We start from the raw sequence: 18,845 nt of genomic DNA, 5'->3' as shown, positions 1-18,845 counted from the left end.
CTTTATTCTTCCTCAGTCAAACAGCAGCACTCATGCGATTGTTTTGCCCCCTGAGCTCCAGGTGTTGTGCTACAGTGATCGTGATTACCGTCCGCGGGAGCGCGCAGCTGCTTAAAGCTGTAGCGTCCAGATTACTTACAGCTACTTCCGTGCAACTGATATAAGATGCGGTAAGCTGAACACAGCTTCAACCTCTGTTTGTTGAAAAATAGTAACGGACCGCGTTTTCTTGCTAGTAACTGTAACGCCGTTGTAACGATAGGAATAGTAATTAGTTAGATTACTCGTTACTGAAAAAAGTAACTCCGTTAGTAACGCCGTTACTTGTAACTCCGTTATTCCCATCACTGGAAAAGACCCAGTGAAACCGAGTTAATGATAAAAACCCTGAAAACCATAAATTTCACACTGGAGCCTTAACTCCCGTGGCCCGGTACTAAACGAGGCTGAGGAGAGGAGAGCAGGGAGAGGATGGACAGACTGTTTTCACTTCTAGAAAGATTAGTTCCCAAATGAGTTATGTATTGAGAAATTTATTTATTTGAATATATTTGTTACATTGTTATATGTGTTGCATTAGGTAAAAGGTTTTATGTTATTAATAAATTGATTCAAACAAAGTAATTGTCACTGAACTCAATTTGATTTACAGGCATTTTTAACATGTATGAACGTAACGCTAACTTGGAAGAATATTACATGGATATTTATTTGATAGCAATAAAGTAAATAACAATAACAATTAAACAAGAATATTTCAAATACACAGTATGTAAAGATGGAAAAACAACATTTACAGTTGTTCACACAGGATCAACCTGTTCCTGGACCGTTTGTTGAACAACTGTAATAGATTACAGGAAGTCTCTGGCAGTGTTGCTGAATCTGCCCGAGCAAGATCAGACATGGATGGGGTGCTGCAACTGAGACCTGCGGTTTGTCTGTTCTGGTCTGCGAGTGGAGAATCACACAGTCTGCAAAGAGAGCTTTAGGATGCTTCCTCCCACTGTCCACTGCATCGTCCATCCACAGGGTTTGCAGGGCTGGCTCAATCGTGGCTGCCACACCACTAAAATGTTTTCAGAAATATGCAAGCAGGAGATGGTTGGATGCTATATTATTAGTATAATACTTGTAACTCTGGAGCAGATAACAGTCTGATAAAGTGCTATGTAAAAAAAACCCAAACAAACAAAAGATTAGATTCTATACGTTTCAAAGATATTTAGTTTATATATTTTACATGATACAGTACATGCGTAAGAATGACCGATGTTGCACCATAAAATGATCGTCTATCAAGAACTGATTTACGGTTTTTGCCCTAAACTGATTGCTTGTATTTAACCTGCTATAAATAACTTGTTGGTCTATAATACGTGAAACATATGTCAGATGTATCCCTCATTAATGATATCAAGTCACTTTGAGGGGTGATTGCTCGTATTTAACCTGCTATAAATAACTTGTTGGTCTATAATACGTGAAACATATGTCAGATGTATCCCTCATTAATGATATCAAGTCACTTTGAGGGGTGGTTGTAGCTCAGGTGGTAGAGCAGGTCCGCCACTAATCAGAAGGTCGGTGGTTCGATCCCAGGCTGCCTCCTGGCTGCATGCCAAATATCCTTGGGCAAGATACTAACCTATGTTTGCCTACTGGTGGTGGTCAGAGGGCCCGGTGGCGCCAGTGTCCAGCCTAGCCGTTGTCAGTGCGCCCCAGGGCAATGTAGCTTGCCATCACCTGTGTGTGAATGACTGAATGTAGTGTAAAGCGCTTTGGGGTCCTTAGGGACTGAGTAAAGCGCTATACAAATGCAGGCCATTTACCATTTGAGCCACCAGCAACGTTCCTGTAACAAGGTAGAAGCTGCAATCAGTTTTTGGCAGTGACTTTTATATATCCTTTATTTATCCAGTTCAAAAACAATCTTGTTGACATTATAAATGTATTTTTTATAGGTAATAGGTATAGGTATAGGTCAAGAGGACAGCAGACAGTGCAACAAATATATCAATTGTACTTACATTATAACAAGAGTTACACCAAAAATTGACTTTCTAGCAAAAGTGTGAGGATTATAATATAGGTAATAAAAAGACACTGTGTATATCTGTCTAATGGTGCTTCTTCTTTTTCTTTTCATGTCACCTTCTCTCTTTCACTACCACAGGAAACTCTGCTGTGTCCTCTGTCATGGGCTGGGTCTGTGACCCAGTGTTTGAGTTTTTATATATTTTGGTATTCATTTGTGCCCTAGTTTAGTTCATCTAGTTAATTTCGAGGTTGTTGTTTAGTCCTTTGTTTCTTAGGTGTTTATGTCATCTCCTCCTGTATTCAGTCTCCCTTGTCCGTGCGTCTACCTGTCATGCGTCATGTCTGTGTGGCTATGTTCAGTTCAGGTCACGTCTAATCCCCATGTTTCCTGTTTTACTTTGAAAGTCTGTGTCTAATGTCAGTGTATGTAGTTTCACTTTCCCTGTCCTGTCACTAGGTTCATGTGTATCAGCTGTTCTCCCTCATGTGTTTCCACTTCCCTTGATCAGCCCTTATGTGTATTCAGTCTCTGTGTTTCATTCAGTCTGTGTTGCGTCGTCTGTGTTCCACGCCCTATTTCATGTCAGGTTCCAAGTCTCTGTGCAGGTCATGGCTCATGATGCTTATTCTTATATTTTCACAGTTCCCTAAATCTTGTTCATAATCTCACTGTTATTAGTTTCTTCCCAGTTTAGGTTCCTGTTTAGTTGTTGTCCCTGTTCAGTTCTCGTTTAGTTTAGTTCGTGTACTCCAGCCTCAAAGGCTCATCTTTTGTTTAAAGTTAATTTGGTCTGCTTATCTGTGTCCGCACCTGGGTCCTCCAAAAACTCTCCACACGGTCAGCCACTGCGGACCGTGACATGCTCCAATGATTTCTAAATGATGATGATGGAAACGATGAAACAAAGTTGAAGTAAAGCAGCAACTAGAACCATTTCTACTGATTCTGATTTCCTGTTTTCCTTCTCTCACACCAACCGGTCTCAGCAGATGGCCCCTCCCCTCCCTGATTCTGCCGGAGGTTTCTTCCTGTTAAAAGGGAGTTTTTCCTTCCCACTGTCGCCAAAGTGTTTGCTCATAGGGGGTCATATGATTGTTGGGTTTTTCTCTGTATCTATTATTATAGGATCTACTAAGGCTGTCTGTCTCCCAAATCCGACTGTTGTGATTTGGCGCTATATAAATAAAATTGAATTGAATTGAAGAGATGTCATTGTGGATATCCCTAATCACGGCACTAGGTTAACTGAAGTAGAACAACGTGTGAGCAAACTTGAGACAGTAACTGTGGACCTGAGAGATACGCTAATTCGCTGTCTGGACCAGCAGATACGCTAATTTGCTGTCTGGACCAGCAGAAAACTTTCCAGACCAAAGTCACGGACCTGGAAGGAAGACTGCATCGCAACAATCTCCGTATATATGGAATTAAAGAAGGTGCTGAGGGCAATGATATGATGGCATTCAGTACACCTTAAAGAAAGAACTTGCCCTTCTGGAAAATGAGGGTTTGCAGATTCCGCGTGCTCATGGATCACTGGGACCAAAGCCGCAAGACACAGTGATTGCAAGGTCTACTCAGGTTAATGTTCAGAGGTATGACATAAAAGACAAAATATCGAGAGCGGCTTGGGCTAAGAACATTTCTTATGAGGGCAAAACTAGACTATACAGCCCTGCTAGAGCACTAAGATCATCTTCCCAGTCACTTTTGGTACAGCCGAGTCCCGGCTGAAGACTAGAGGTGACCGCACGTCTGCCTTGGCTGCACCTGATCTGTGGAATAACCTCCCCATTGCCACCTTTGAGTCCGATTCCATTCAATCTTTCAAATCGCGGTTAAAAACCTATTTAACCTCGCCTTTTCTACCAGTTAATGCTTGTTTGTTAGTTAAATGCTTGTTGCTACCTTCATTCTATTCTTAACCTCTTTTAATTATTTTACATTTTTCTTGACTCTTTTATATTTTACACACAATGTTCTAATATGCTTTTATATGCATTTCTGTGTTTTTAATGCCATTAACCTGCTAGCATGTTTGGTACTTTGCCATGGCCTTCATCTTTTTTACTTACATCTGACCCTCTCACATGTTCAGCACTTTGGTATACCACTGGTTTTTAAATGTGCTATATAAATAAAGTTTATTGTTGTTGTTGTTAGTAGGACAGAGATCAAGAGTATAATACGGCACAAAATAAAGGAAAGGTGTCAAAAGCAATTAGAGGAAGAGAGGAAAGGGCGATGGTTTTACAAAGTCCAAAGGAAAATGAGAAGCACAGGAAGCAACAGGAGAGAGGAGACGGTTATAGCTCGACTTAGATTCGGGCACACTGTTTTGAATGGCAAATTAGTTTTAATAGGGAAACACCGTACAGGGGAGTGTGAGTGCAGTAGAGAACAAGCAACAATAGGACATGTTTTATTGCATTCTCAGTATTATGATACTGAAAGACGACTGATCAATAAACTTGATGATATGAAATTGAAAGTGGACTTGGTTGTTTTATTTCACAAGAACTCTATAAGTGAAAGCTATCAGGCCATATTTGGGGTTTTAAGGCAGAGTCATTTGTTTGGGGGGGATTTTTTAATTTGGTCATTTCGGTCCACACTCCACACCAGTTGGTGGCGCTAATGCACCATTTTTCTTTTTGCCAACCACTAATAAACCCTATAAAGAAGACGAAGAAGAAGAAAAAAAACCCAAAAAAAAGAAGAAGCCGCACAGTTCCCATTTCATTCCTGTGTGGTTCTCATTTTTTCCCCTCTCACTAGTGATGGCCAAATGAAGCTTTCTGAAGAATTGAAGCTTGTATTGAAAAACGGTTCATTACTCGAAGCTTTTCAACAGTCCTGTCTGGTGACATCTGGTGGGCAAAAATATGAAGAGCAGCTTGAATCTACAACAAACTGAAACGAACTGCTCGATAATGACAGCCCACTCTACAGAGTGGAGTTTACATTTCTGTCTGATACTGGGTCACCGTTGTGTTGCTTTGAACTTGTATTTTTTGGGTGAAAAAAAATTGTTGTTTATTTGTTTAATAAATTTTTATCAACTTTCCTCGTTTAAACAAGCGCCCCGTTGTGGTCTCTTTGTTTGCGACTTCTTGATGTTGGTAGATAGTAATAATTGAAAAATACATATAATATACACATAATGTACAACACATTATGGAGTATGCTTCTGCTGTGAGGTCCTGCCTCCATGTACTAATACAATTAATCACTGGACAGCTGAACAGGTATGTTTATTAATATTATACTTTGACAGTATCACAGTATCAGCTTAAAGCACCTGTTGCAGGCTGCTGAGTTTGCATCTTTAGCTGTGAAGTACAGCCAGACTTTTGATCACTTCGCCTTGGGCATTTTTAATCTGTAGCTCTGCTCTAAAAGAACGTACCTACCTGGACCCGCCTACTATCCTCGGAAATGTAAAATGATTGGCTAGAATCTAAAGTCATCACAGCTCAGGAAAAAAAAAGCACCGAAATAAAGCACCGAAATGTGCGTTGCTTTTCGGTCGGGTTACTACTGTTTGTCAGAACCGGTGCCATCATGGCACCGGATACCGGTACCCATCCCTAATCATGACTCTGGTTTTACGTGGCCTATCAACACAATTTAAAAACTGGTATATATCACCTTGTTGCTTTGTCATCTTGACGTGGTCGTGTGATTGGCTTACCGCGACTCCGCACAGCTACGGAGCCCCGCAGGGGACATGGGAGGAAAAAAAAAAAAAAAAAATTAAGATGGACTTTTGTGAATCTGAGGATGCAGAAGATGGCGGACTGAGCAGTCGCATCCGTTTGAACTCCTCATTAAAGTCCCGATGTTTTCATCTTGAAGTTATATAATCCACTCCTTTGAGTTATATTGACGACGTTTCAGCCCGAACATGAAGAAAAACAACAACAACAACAACACGAAACCTCCGGCAGTGAAAAACCTCCCTTTCACAACCCAGAGAAACAGCGAGCATGACTACTCAGTCCCGATGGAAACGGCTAATTCCAGCAGCAACAAGAGGGACAGACTATTAACAATCCCTGATAATACTCCTGAGAAACCACATATGGAGAAAAAAAAAGCAAAAGGTACGGCTAATGATAACGACTCCAACACATCCACTGACACTATACTGAAAGCTATTGAGTGTCTTGGAAAACGTGTTGATGATCGCATGGATGAAGTTAGCAAACAAATTCAACAACATAGTGCCATGCTGGCTTCCATCGTTAAATCGGTGCAGTTTAATTCAGAGGAGCTGCAAGAATGCAAAAAGAAAAGAAAACACCTGGAAAAAGAGACTGAATCACTCAAGATAATGACGACATTAAAGATCGCGTATTGAGCCAGGAAAGATACAAATGAAGATGGTGCCTCTGTATCAAAGGGAAAAAGGAGAAAATAAATGAAAATATCAGAGAAGAAGTGGTGGAACTTCTAGGAAGGATTGCTCCGGACCTAAAGATGAAGATGGAAGAAGCGGTTGATGTTGTCCACAGAGTGGGAAGAGCGGCGGAGAATAAGCATCGACAAATCATTATTCTGTTTGTGAGACATGCCGTGAGAGATGACATCTGTAGGCGAACAAAGGCTTCTCCCGTGTGCAAAGAAGAAGGCATCCGCTTTGCTGAAGACCTGACCCCGGAGGACTGGAAATCCAGACAAGCATTGTGGCCAAAAATCGACCAGGCTCGGAAGGAAGGCAAGGCTGCAGGCTTCAGGGGCCCTTTTGGTTTCATAGAAGGCAAACGCATCAGGGAAGAGACTCCAGGTACGGGCTGACATCTGACTACGAAAGGAATATACAGTGGAACATTTCGGATGATGGGACTTTTATCTCAAGATTTTCCTACTCCACCTCCTAAACTTCCTCTTTAAAGCTGTTCATGTGTTCCATGTTCCAATTGAAAACTTTTTTCCCTTTAACACAAGGGGACTTAAAGACTCAATTAAGTGCAAAGCTGTTTTTCTGTTCTGCAAGGGGCAACAGGCAAATTGTATTTTTCTCCAGGAAACTCATTCTGAGGAATCTGATGTGAAATTTTGGTCACAACAACGGGGAGATAAATTTTTTTTAGTCATGGTACAAACAGGTCAGCTGGGGTTGCTATTTGTTTCAACAGATGTCCTGGTAGGTTTTTGTGCAACATGGCAGACAAAGATGGACATCGGGTTGCCTGTGTGTTAAATACTGAATACTCTGATTACGTTGGTTAATGTTTATGGATACAACAATGATCAAGAGAATAAGAACCTGCTGCATCAAGTTTCTACAGATAAAGGAACTTAATACCAAATTCCCCACTGATTATATAATTGTTGGAGGTGATTTCAATGTGACTCCCAATGAATGGTTGGATAGATGGCCTTCAAAATTTTCAAGTAAACATAAAACCCAATATTTGAAAATTTTTCTAATGATACTAAATAGATGTATGGAGATTGTTTTACATCTTTGTTTAACAATTCACCTGGCACAAACCCAATGGTCAAAGCAGGTCATGTATTGATTATTGGTTGGTATCCAACTCAATTTTACAATATGTTAAGGAAACAGTCATCTCCAACGGTCCCTTAAGTGACCTTTGCGCCATTATTCTAAGACTAAAAAGCAAAGACCAAAACACCACATTTAAGGATTATTGGAAATTAAGTGCTGAGAAATGAGTATTGTAATTCTATTAAAAAATTTATCTTAGATATCCAGAATGATGAAGCCATCAATACACCGATACTCAAATGGGAATATCTTAAATTTAGAATCAGAAAAACCTCAATCGCATTCGGTAAAAAGTTAAACAGACAAAGGAAAGAAGAGGAATCAAATGTAGTTCAAGAACTTATGAATCTTTATTGCAAATTGAATTGGACGAAATGTACCTTTATAGAGCCAAGGGCGCTTATTTGCGATCCAAAGCCAAGTGGATAGAAGAGGGTGTGTCAAGTGTTCTGTGTGTGAGGTGCCCACACTTGAAAAAGACCAGACTTTGAATTTCACTCAATTTTTTGACCAGTTTCAGGTTCATTCAGTCTGGTAGTTAGCCAGTTAGATAGCTGTTTTGCTAGATAGGTGAAAAACCTTTAAATACAAAAAATAAAGAACATTTCATTAATCATTCAGATTAATTAAATGCATTATACAGAATACAAATAAAATAAAAATATATACACTTCAGTAAAGCCTACCTTGCATTTTATACTTTTTATAAACAATTACATTTTTAAAGTATACATTTTAAAGTTTGCAAATATTTTAATAGAGACTTTAATCAGGGATTTTCTTTTACAAAGAATTATTTTCCTTAAATTAAACCAAACATATTTACACTAGTTTTAAGATTTAACCAAGGATTTGGGGTAGCTATTTTTAGTATTAATTAACATAAATATGTGGGAAACACTATCTACATAAACAATTTATTCAAACTTAAACATTCATTTTAATATCAATATAATTTTTTAAACTTAAATGCAGTAACTATTTCCCCAAAGCATAAAGACATTTCCACAATTGAGCTTCCATAGTTCCCAATAGTGATGCGCGAATCATGAACGAATTGTTCAATACTCGAGAATCACTTTACTGACTCATGAATCATGATTCACAAGCCCAACTGACTCACTGACTCATTCCTGTTGCTGTTAGCAAACTAATTTCATTAGCAGAAATATATCTAGCTTATAATTCAAATTGTGAAGAAAAACACAACATCCAGTATCTTAACAAAAACATTTCTGCTCTGAACTGGAAGAAAAAAAACCCTGAGTAGAAGCTCACATCAAGACAATAGCTCCTCGGTTCACAGTAGCATTGCTCTGCTAACATGCTAACTGCACATTTGAGCTACTCACCCCCTTCCTCCTGTGCTGAATCATAGCGTAAGCAAATCACTCATGACTCGCTAACCCCCTTCCTCCTGTGCTGAATCGTAGAGCGAGCGAATCACTCATGACTTGCTAACCCCCTTTCCTCCTGTGCTGAATCGTAGAGCGAGCGAATCACTCATGACTTGCTAACCCCCTTTCCTCCTGTGCTGAATCATAGAACGAGCGAATCACTCATGACTCGCTCACCCCCTCCCTCCTGTGCTGAATCATAGAGCGAACGAATCACTCACTCACCCCCTCCCTCCTGTGCTGAATCATAGAGCGAACGAATCACTCACTCACCCCCTCCCTCCTGTGCTGGCTCACAGCTTCTTCTTCTTGGTTGGCAACCAATGTTAAGGCGCATTACCGCCCCCTGGCTCACAGCTCAGTGGACATTTAGATGAGAAAATATATATTTGACACATTTAAGGAAAATACTAATAAAATAAAAATAAACAAAATAAATGTTCCCTTTAGAAATTTTTTTGCTGTTTTTTGCTCTATAAAATAGTTTTCTTTTAGAATCACTCATCTTAGCAGTAGGATTAACATTAAAAGAGAAACAAATTAAGTTTGAGTGAAAGTGTACATTTTTTGCACTCTGGTCAACTGACTCAGTGACTCAAATGACTCAAAAAACCCGATTCACTTTGGTGAGTGACTCATTAAAACTCGATTCAGTAAAAAGAATCGAATTTACCATCACTAGTTCCCAAACATATAAGCAGCAATAAGAGTCCAAGAGCTTACCGATAGCCCGTCTAGCTCAAAATCTTCCTCACAGTAGAAAGTGGATTGTGCTTTGTTTGCTGTCCTCTCAGTATGTCGCACACGGGTCAAATGACTGCTGCATGCATTTTAAGGTCTACTAGGCACGCCAGCCCTTGATTGCTCTAATTCAGCTCACCTGGCGGAGCGGCGCGCACCAGGCCGCGCTTAGTTGTAGATTGCACACAAGGTCTAATCAGCAGCAGCACAGAGCAGGTAGTGAGCAGGAGGAGGAAGAGAAGAGTAACAGCCACACCTACTAGGTCAGCGCGACAGGGTGAAAAGAACACTGCCTATTTTTGCAATCTAGAAAAACGTAGACAAGAATATAATTCAATATGTAACCTAATAATCAACGGAGAGGAATGTACAGACCCTAAACGCATTTCAAGTGAAGTATTTACTTTTTACAGTAACCTTTATAAGTCTTCATACTCAGAACAAAACGTCACCTCCTTCTTTGACAAAATCAGTAATTGGATTCCAGTAATTGAGGATAATTTTAGAGAAATTTGTGATGAAGACCTAACTATAGAAGAATCTGATTTTGCTATTAAGAGCATGGCATCTGATCGCTCACCAGGACCAAATGGAATAACGACTAATTTCTATAAGCACTTTTGGGAAGATCTAAAATTACTATTGTTCAGTGCGTTAAATGAATGTATAAATCAAAAGGAGCTTATGGCAACAATGAAACAAGGAGTTATAAAATTAATTCCAAAACCGGGGAAAGATAAGAAAAAACTAAGTAATCTAAGACCTATAACACTTTTAAATACAGACTACAAAATTTTTACAAAGGTTTTAGCAACAAGACTAAAAACAGGCATTTCTGAAATAATTAGCCCAACACAATCAGGATTTCTCAAAGGACGGTTGATCCAAAATAATATCCGCTTGGTTTTGGACCTTATCGATTACAATTACCTAATTAAGGATGATGGTTTTATGTTGTTCTTGGACTTCCATAAAGCATTTGATTCTATCGAACACACTTTTATTATTAAGACATTTAAACATTTTGGGTTTGGAGATGCATTTCTGGATATGATCACTATGTTATACACTGATATTAATAGTTGTGTTTCTCTTTCAGAAGGCACATGTACCAGGTTCAGGGTGGAGAGAGGTATCAGGCAGGGCTGTAGCATTTCACCTCTTTTATTCATTGTAGCCACTGAACTACGTGCTATTACTGTCATAAATTCAAACATCAAAGGATTAGACATAAATAACCACAAATTAATAATAAGTCAGCTTGCCGATGATACAACAATCTTTCTAAAAAATAAAGAACAAATTCCATTGGCCTTAGATACAATAAAGATCTTTTCTGATGAAGAACTGAAGAAGCTTCTCGGATGAGAGGTGAAACGTCTTCAAGCAACTTAAAGAAGTCCAGACGCTTTCCTTGCAAACTCCTTTGACTACGATGACCTGGATGACTGAGAACCTTCACAGACATCTTTTCTGATGCTTCTGGACTACGCCTGAACCTGGACAAATGTGAACTCATAAGTATCCACAATTGTTCTCACTCTTCTTTGTGCAATATACCTGTCAAAAATGAAATCAAATATCTTGGAATTTGGCTAACTAAATGCATGGCTGATAGCGAAGAAAAGAATATTCAGAATACAATTGACAAATGCAAAAAAACTCTAAACTATTGGCTACAGAGAGATTTAACTTTGTTCGGCAGGATAATGTTGACCAAGGTTGACTCTTTATCCAGATTAATCTATCCAGCTTATTCCCTAGCCATCCCACCAAGAATTATAAAAGACATCAATAAGCTGAATTTTAATTTCATATGGAAAAATAAACATCATTATATCAGTAACAGGGACTTGATAAAAGACTATGACGAGGGGGGTTTAAAAGCAATCGATTTTGAAATAATGAATGGCATCTTAAAGATTAATTGGCTCCGATCTTTTTAAAAAAAAAAAAAAAAAAAAAAGATCTGTTTTTTGATACCATCTCTTATTTTCAACAAAGTTGGGGGGATCCAATTCCTTTTAGTATGTGATTTTGAAATTTCTAAACTGCCCATAAAACTCCAAATTTCATCAACAAGTCTTGTTAAATTGGAAATTAATGTTTAAACATAACTTTAGTCCCCACAACGTTCCATTGTGGAATAATAGGGTGATATTGAATCGGGGGAAATCTATGTTTGTGGAAGAATGGATGACAAAACAAATTTGGTCTGTGACACATATAATGGATGAAAATGGAGATATACTTGAATTAAACAGGTTTAATGAAAAATATGACATGAGTTGCTCGTTTGAGCTCTATAAAAAGGTTTCACAGAAAATCCCAATAGTCCTTGTCAATACGATAAAGAACAATTTTTCAAATATACCGACTCCAAATTTACATAAAATTAAATTAGATGGTCTTGACTTGGTTAATGAAAAATGCAATAATCAGTTTTTGAGGAGGTATTTGGTTAACATCTTATATCCAGGTAGGACAAAACATTCACTCATCTTTAAAGATTATAACAAATCTGAGATCTCGTTGATCAGAACCAAATATTTATAATTTCCATTTCCCCCCAAATTTAAAGAAGTCCATTTTAGAACTACAAAAAATATTTACCCCTCCAATGAATTTATGAGAGACAGATTTAAATTTGTGTTAGACAACTGTTATATTTGTAAAACAACTTCGGAAACAACAGAGCACATGTTTTATGGGTGTGTGACAATCCAGAACTTATAGAAATCCCTCCATGTCCTAATATTGTCCCAGTATGGAAATATTGATTTTTGGTCTTTTCAAAATATTCAAATTGGAGTAATCCTTAAGGACAAAAATATTGAGTTTTTAGTTAACAATCTTATTATTATAACAAAGTATTACATTCATAAATGCCGATATGCTAAATCCACCCCCTTCATGGTCTGCTCTTAAAAACAAACTCTCCCTGTTCCGTAAATCTCTTAAGCTAATAAATAAGCCCCAAGCAATTAAATTGCATAGATTTTTAGAAGAGCTTGATTTTTCTTAGCCCCTTATTTAAGTTATGTGTCTTGTTTATGGAACCTCACTTTTAGAGATTTTATGATCCCCCTTGTCTCCTTTATTTCTGTTCCTTGTTTTTCATTTTTTCCATTCTTTTTTATTGTTATTTATTTTATTTTTGTATTGGTTATTCATTTTTTATATTATTATTATTATGTAGACGTGTGTGTATAAATGTGTGTGTTTGCATATGTATGTGCATATGTATGTGTGTATGTATGTATGTTTACTTTCAGTCATTGTCGATTTCATTGATTTCATTGTGGTGTACCAACTGCACTGTGGCAATGATGTGTATTCCTCTGATTGGGAGAAAAGAAAAAGGAGGTGCGATTCTGTTCTGAATGATTCAATATGTCGCTTGTCTCTTTGAGATTGTCATTGTTATTGTTCTAAATAAAGTTCATTTAAAAAAAAACTTTTGTGAGATCTCGCAAAACTTTTGCGAAAGGCAAATGTGCTTGTAGCAGTTGTGAGATTATTATGCTGTTATATATTACATTATACCTGTAATCAAAATGAGTGAATCATGATACTGCTGTAGGCCACATCATACTTCTTGTGTAATCAGTATGTAGTTTTAGTTTGCATCATACTTCTGAGTTAAAAGAATGTGAAAATCATTAGATTTATTAGTTAGGTTTGTATTATCCTATACTGCTGATTTACTGTGAGTGAGTTACACTGTTTCATGACATTTCATACTGCTGAGTTATAAAGAGAATATTGTGTTCAGAGAGTCAGGGCCCTTTTCCCCCCTTTTTTCATAGTAGAGACAACAGAGCACATTGCACGGGAGCAGAAAAACAGGGAGCCAAGGTCATAACTCAGGCTCACTGGGAGTTAGAAAGAATGTAAATGCTTAGTTTTGTGGCTGTGGTGCATTTTGTATAGCTTCTTTTCTTTTGTTTAGTATCTTTCTGCCTTCACCTGAGAGGGTGTACCCTAAGTATGTGCCTTCAGGTCTCCACAATTAGAGTTTATTTAAAGATACCTTGTGGCCTTAACTCAGCCAAGTGACGTGACACAGCCATAGTATTTTGCTTACACCCTTCCTCTGTGTGACCAGTCACTAAAATGTAATCTACGTAGAGTAGAAACTGTCTTTGCCCCTCAAAAGTGAAGCCAAACACTGAGAAAAAAGCGCTTGATAAATCTATCACTGAGAACCATTGTTCTTTTGGAGTGACTTGATTCAGTATAGTGTGGGGATTTGCTACTACTGGTGGCATCATTTCAGTGATTTCATTTATTGTTCACAGATCATGCACTAGTCGGTATTTTCCAGTATTAGCTTTCTTCAACATTTAAACAAAACATCACTCTTTGTTTTATTATTATTATTATTTTAAATTCTCCTTTCTCAAAAACAGAAAATGAAATTGTAGTTGTTCTTGGCTGAGAAACACAAAACCTCCCCTTTTTTTTTTCAAAACAAGAAACTAAGTTTTAACTTTTCTGCCTTGTCACCTAAAACAAAGCAGACAACCCAGCTCTCAGCTGGCTCTGAACTTATCATCATCAAGGTCGCATGGTGAGAGCTACTTCAGAAGTCACAGTACTCCTCACTCAAGCAACACGTCAAAACAAAAAAACAAAAATCAGCACACTACACAGAGAACAAGAGTCAAGACACAACTGAAAATGCTGTTCTTCTTTGTTCTCCTTGAACTTTAGAATAAACTTCATCTGCATTAGTAAATCATATGCCTAATCATTATGTGTCACTGTGATCCACAAGTGTGATCACAAATTTACTTATTTTCAAACCAACAAAACAAAAAAACAAAACAAAAACAAGTTGCTGACGGCATGAACACTTTACACACATGAGTCAGGATGCAAAAAAGGCTGCTGCCAAAAACAAATCAGAAGTGTGAGGGAAAAAAACTGAGCCCACAGACAGCTGCATGTTTGAGCTTTAATAGCTGTTTCCCTCCCTCTGATGTGTTCTTATGTAGCTCCTGCTGTAAAAAAAATGTGTAACTTGCTCATCAGCTTACAGTGACCACATATTTAATTCAGCTTCTCAATTTTGTAGCTTTAGCTGTTATATACAGGGTTTAGCTTATTAGTTGTTAGTATAGGTGTGCTCTATATTTCAGCAATGTCTCATCTAGGATGACAGGTTTCCAAGCAGGTCAAGTGCCTCCATGCACTTAATTAGTTTAGATATTTTCTTTATTTTCTTCATCTCATATGTCATTGTACTGAATTTGAGCAAACCTTAAGCTTGATGCAGACTACTTCTAACAATTATCCACCTCACATCATAACTGACTAAGTTGCCTCTTCATATTAACATTATTTCATTATTAATGTTATTATCTCTTTATATAACAGCAATAGTATATTACAATATTTATTTATATTTTATTTGTATCCACCAGGGGCAGCGGGTGATCTGCAGTTTCACCTTTTCCCAAGCTGGAGACATTTTCCTTTTCACACACTTTCCTTGGCTGAACAATGACACAACCTTATGCATCTCTCTATTTTATTTAATATGTGTTTGTGTGAATCATTCTGTTCATTCTGGGCATGGTCTTTGTGACGGAGTTATACCGTCCCGGGCCGCAGACAGCTGATCTGGGCGCATACACGCACCACCACCATTAGTTTCTACCATTACCGTGACTGCGCGTCTTTTCGTCGACCGGGCGGATAAACAAAAGGGGTGAGAGGTATATTTTGAGCGGCGCAGAGTGTGGCCAACATATTTTCCCCGCTTACCTTTAATAAAGCCGGTCGCGTAGACTCGCTGTGATCGCCGATTATACGGGTGGTTATGCAAGCCGATGGTATGGTGTTCCGGGGTTCAAATAGTGGGTTCGCGCATGCTTGAAAGGTCACGTGAACTGCATTATTTTTGTTTTTGTTTTTTTTATTGTGAAACACTGTAGGATGCCTGGAATTGGCCATAAATGTCTGTATATACATATAAATGTATTGTAGGAATACAGCAGGAAATAAGCTGTGGGAAAAAGAATGTTTGGGAAAAGAAATAATAAAGAGATGACTATTATGCCTAGTGGGAGGGGCAATGGGGTATAAAAGAGGCTGTCAGGGCCTACCTGAGGAGTCGGTGAGATGTTACAGAGAGGGTAATATGCAGACTGTGTTTTGTATATAGATGTTTGTTTTGTGTTGAATTAAGTTAGTTTTCTATTTTCTTTGTAAATAACCTTTTGTGCACCTGGGAGGCCGGCAGAATAAACTATCCACACTGAATGCTTCCTGACTACGCCTGCATTTGTTTGTTTAAGAGAGGACCCCGCGACATATGGTGGCAGCAGTGGGATGGCTAGTCGGAAGAGGAAAACGCGCCTCCCAGTTAAGCGCACAGGGCTGCGGTCGCAGCAGCATGAGCTTCCAGAGGAGAAGACAGCAGAGGAGCTGGCATGGGACACAGTGCCAGCGTCGTCTTCTTCAGCTGAGGAGGAGGAGGTTTCTGGCAGGTTTGGTCCAGCAGTGCCTACAGCAGCTGGCAGGACAGCAAAGGAGAGAGGAGGTTTTTTTGGCAGAACTCAGGGGGCTGAGGACTGGTCAGGAAAGCCCAGCCCAAGCACCAGCCGGAGCAAGCACCACAGCAGCAATGGCCACGCCAAGCACCGCAACCGCAAGCAGCCCCAGAATGGTACTGCCTACACCTGCACGCCAAAGAGGATACCAGGGTTCCCCAGAGGAGGTTCCCTCTCGTCAGACACAAGCAGTGACCAACAGACTCGACCCGCCAGTCTCAGAGTGGATGCGACCTGCTGGGCCAAAAATTCCACCCTATCAGTTGGGGGAAGACATTGAGAACTATTTATTGCGTTTTGAGCGGGTTGCCAAAACCTGGAGATGGCCAGAGAGTGAATGGGCCTGTCGTCTGGTTCCACTGCTATCGGGAAAGGCGTTGGAGGCCTACACTGCAATGGATGAAGAAAGAGTCCATCATTATGAAGGTTTAAAAGCTGCGTTGCTAACCAAATTTGACATTTCCCCTGAGATGTATTGGCAGAAGTTCCGGTCCAATACAGTTCCACCTGGGGAGAGCCCCACTGAAACCTATTATCGCCTGAAGGGCCTCTATCGGCGCTGGATTCGACCAGAGCAGCATACTAAAGAAGAGATGGGAGAAGCTATCATCTTGGAGCAGTTAATCCGGGTACTTCCAGGGGAGGTGAGGACCTGGGTGAGGGAGCATGAGCCAGCAGATGGACTGACCACTGCTAAGCTGGTGTCACAGTACTTCAATGCGCGTAAAGGAGCACCACCTGCACGCTCATCTGGGACGCCACAGCGACCACCACTTCCATCATCGGGTCTTCTGAAGAGGGAGAGCAACCCAGAGCCACCAGAAAACCCCAGGGCATCAAACTTACGAGCAGCGGGTAAGGACTTTCTTTGTTATTATTGCCAGCAGCCAGGTCATAAAGCCTCGGTATGCCCTATCCGGAAGGCTAAAGTCACTGGTGCCTGCTATGCACCCCGGCTGGAGATGGAGCCCACAAGGGTCCAGCCAGTGGATGTGCAACGCTATAAAAAAGTAAAGGTAAATGGTCAGCAGGCTACTGCTTTGCTGGACACTGGTAGTTTTATGTCTTTGATTAAGCATAGTTTGGTACCAGTGAACAGTGTGGACTATAGCAGACAGGAAGAAGTTTTATGTGTGCATGGTGATAAACATCCATACCCAAAAGTGGAGGTAACAGTGACTATTAATGAACAGCCCTACCTGTTGTCAGTTGGGGTGGTACAGAACTTGCCTGTAGAGGTTATTCTGGGGATGGACTCGCCTGTACTCATGGACTTGCTGCAAGGAAAAGAAGAACAGTGGAAAGAGACTGATGTGGGGGATAAGGGGAATGCTAAATTAAATGTGTCTGGCTCAGTGGTCACTAGAGCCCAGGCGAAGGCGGGATGCCAGCCCTTGCCAGTCTGTGTGAGGGTGGCACTAATGGGCCAAGAAAATCCCGTCGCCAACGCCGCTTTGAGAAGCAGCTATGGTCAAAGGGGCCGGACACTAAGAGCATAAAATGGGATGTACCAGAAAATATCACTTTGTTGCAAAGGGAGGATGAAACATTGAACGTTTTGTTTGCTAATGTGACTGAAGGGGGAACTGGAAAATGGGGAGGGAAAGAGAAGTTCATTGTTGACAAAAATGTGTTGTATGCAGTTGACGGTGACCACCAACGGCTTGTGATACCTTCTAGTTGTAGACCCCTCATTATGCACCTAGCACATACCCTCCCCTGGGCAGGTCATCTGGGTCGCCAAAAAACCTATATGCGAGTTAGCTCACATTTCTTTTGGCCGTCAATGTACACAGACATACAAAAATATTGCCGTACCTGCCCTACTTGCCAGAAAACTTGTCCAGCCCGCAAGTCTGACAGGGCCCTGCTACAGCCACTGCCTGTCATCTCCACCCCCTTCCGTAGAATAGCTATGGACATTGTGGGTCCTCTGGTAAAAAGTAGTCGGGGTCATCAGTACATTTTGGTGGTGTGTGATTATGCGACTCGTTTCCCAGAAGCTTTCCCTCTGCGTGCGGTCACGGCACCCAATGTTGTGCGCGCACTGGTACAGCTGTTCTCCTGGGTGGGGATACCAGATGAGATTTTGACAGACCAAGGGACTAACTTTACCTCTAGGTTGATGCAGCTCTTCCACAACCAGCTAGGCATCTCTGCCATCAGGACGTCACCCTACCATCCACAGACAGATTTGTTGGTGGAGAGGTTCAACCAAACTCTGAAGAGGATGCTGCAGAAGTTTGTGTCAGACACTGGGAAAGACTGAGACCAGTGGCTGCCCTTCCTGCTGTTTGCGTACAGAGAAGTTCACCAGGCTTCCACTGGTTTCTCACCATTCGAGCTACTCTATGGTTGGGATGTGCAGGGGCCGTTGGATCTCCTCCGGAAGGGTTGGGAGTCTCCTGCTTCTGCTTCAAATGATAAAGGAGTGGTGCAATTTGTGCTGGAAATGAGAGAACGGTTGGGAAGATACCATGAAGAGGCCGAGGTCAACTTGCGAGACGCTCAAAGAAGTCAGAAGACCTGGTATGACCAACAGGCCCGGCAACGTGAATTCCAACCTGGTCAAAAGGTGTTGTTACTTC

Source organism: Pelmatolapia mariae, linkage group LG9 (assembly GCF_036321145.2).
Source record: "Pelmatolapia mariae isolate MD_Pm_ZW linkage group LG9, Pm_UMD_F_2, whole genome shotgun sequence".
Lineage (NCBI taxonomy): Eukaryota > Metazoa > Chordata > Actinopteri > Cichliformes > Cichlidae > Pelmatolapia > Pelmatolapia mariae.
The sequence above is the reverse complement of the archived record's forward strand: the minus strand, read 5'-3'. Positions refer to the sequence as shown.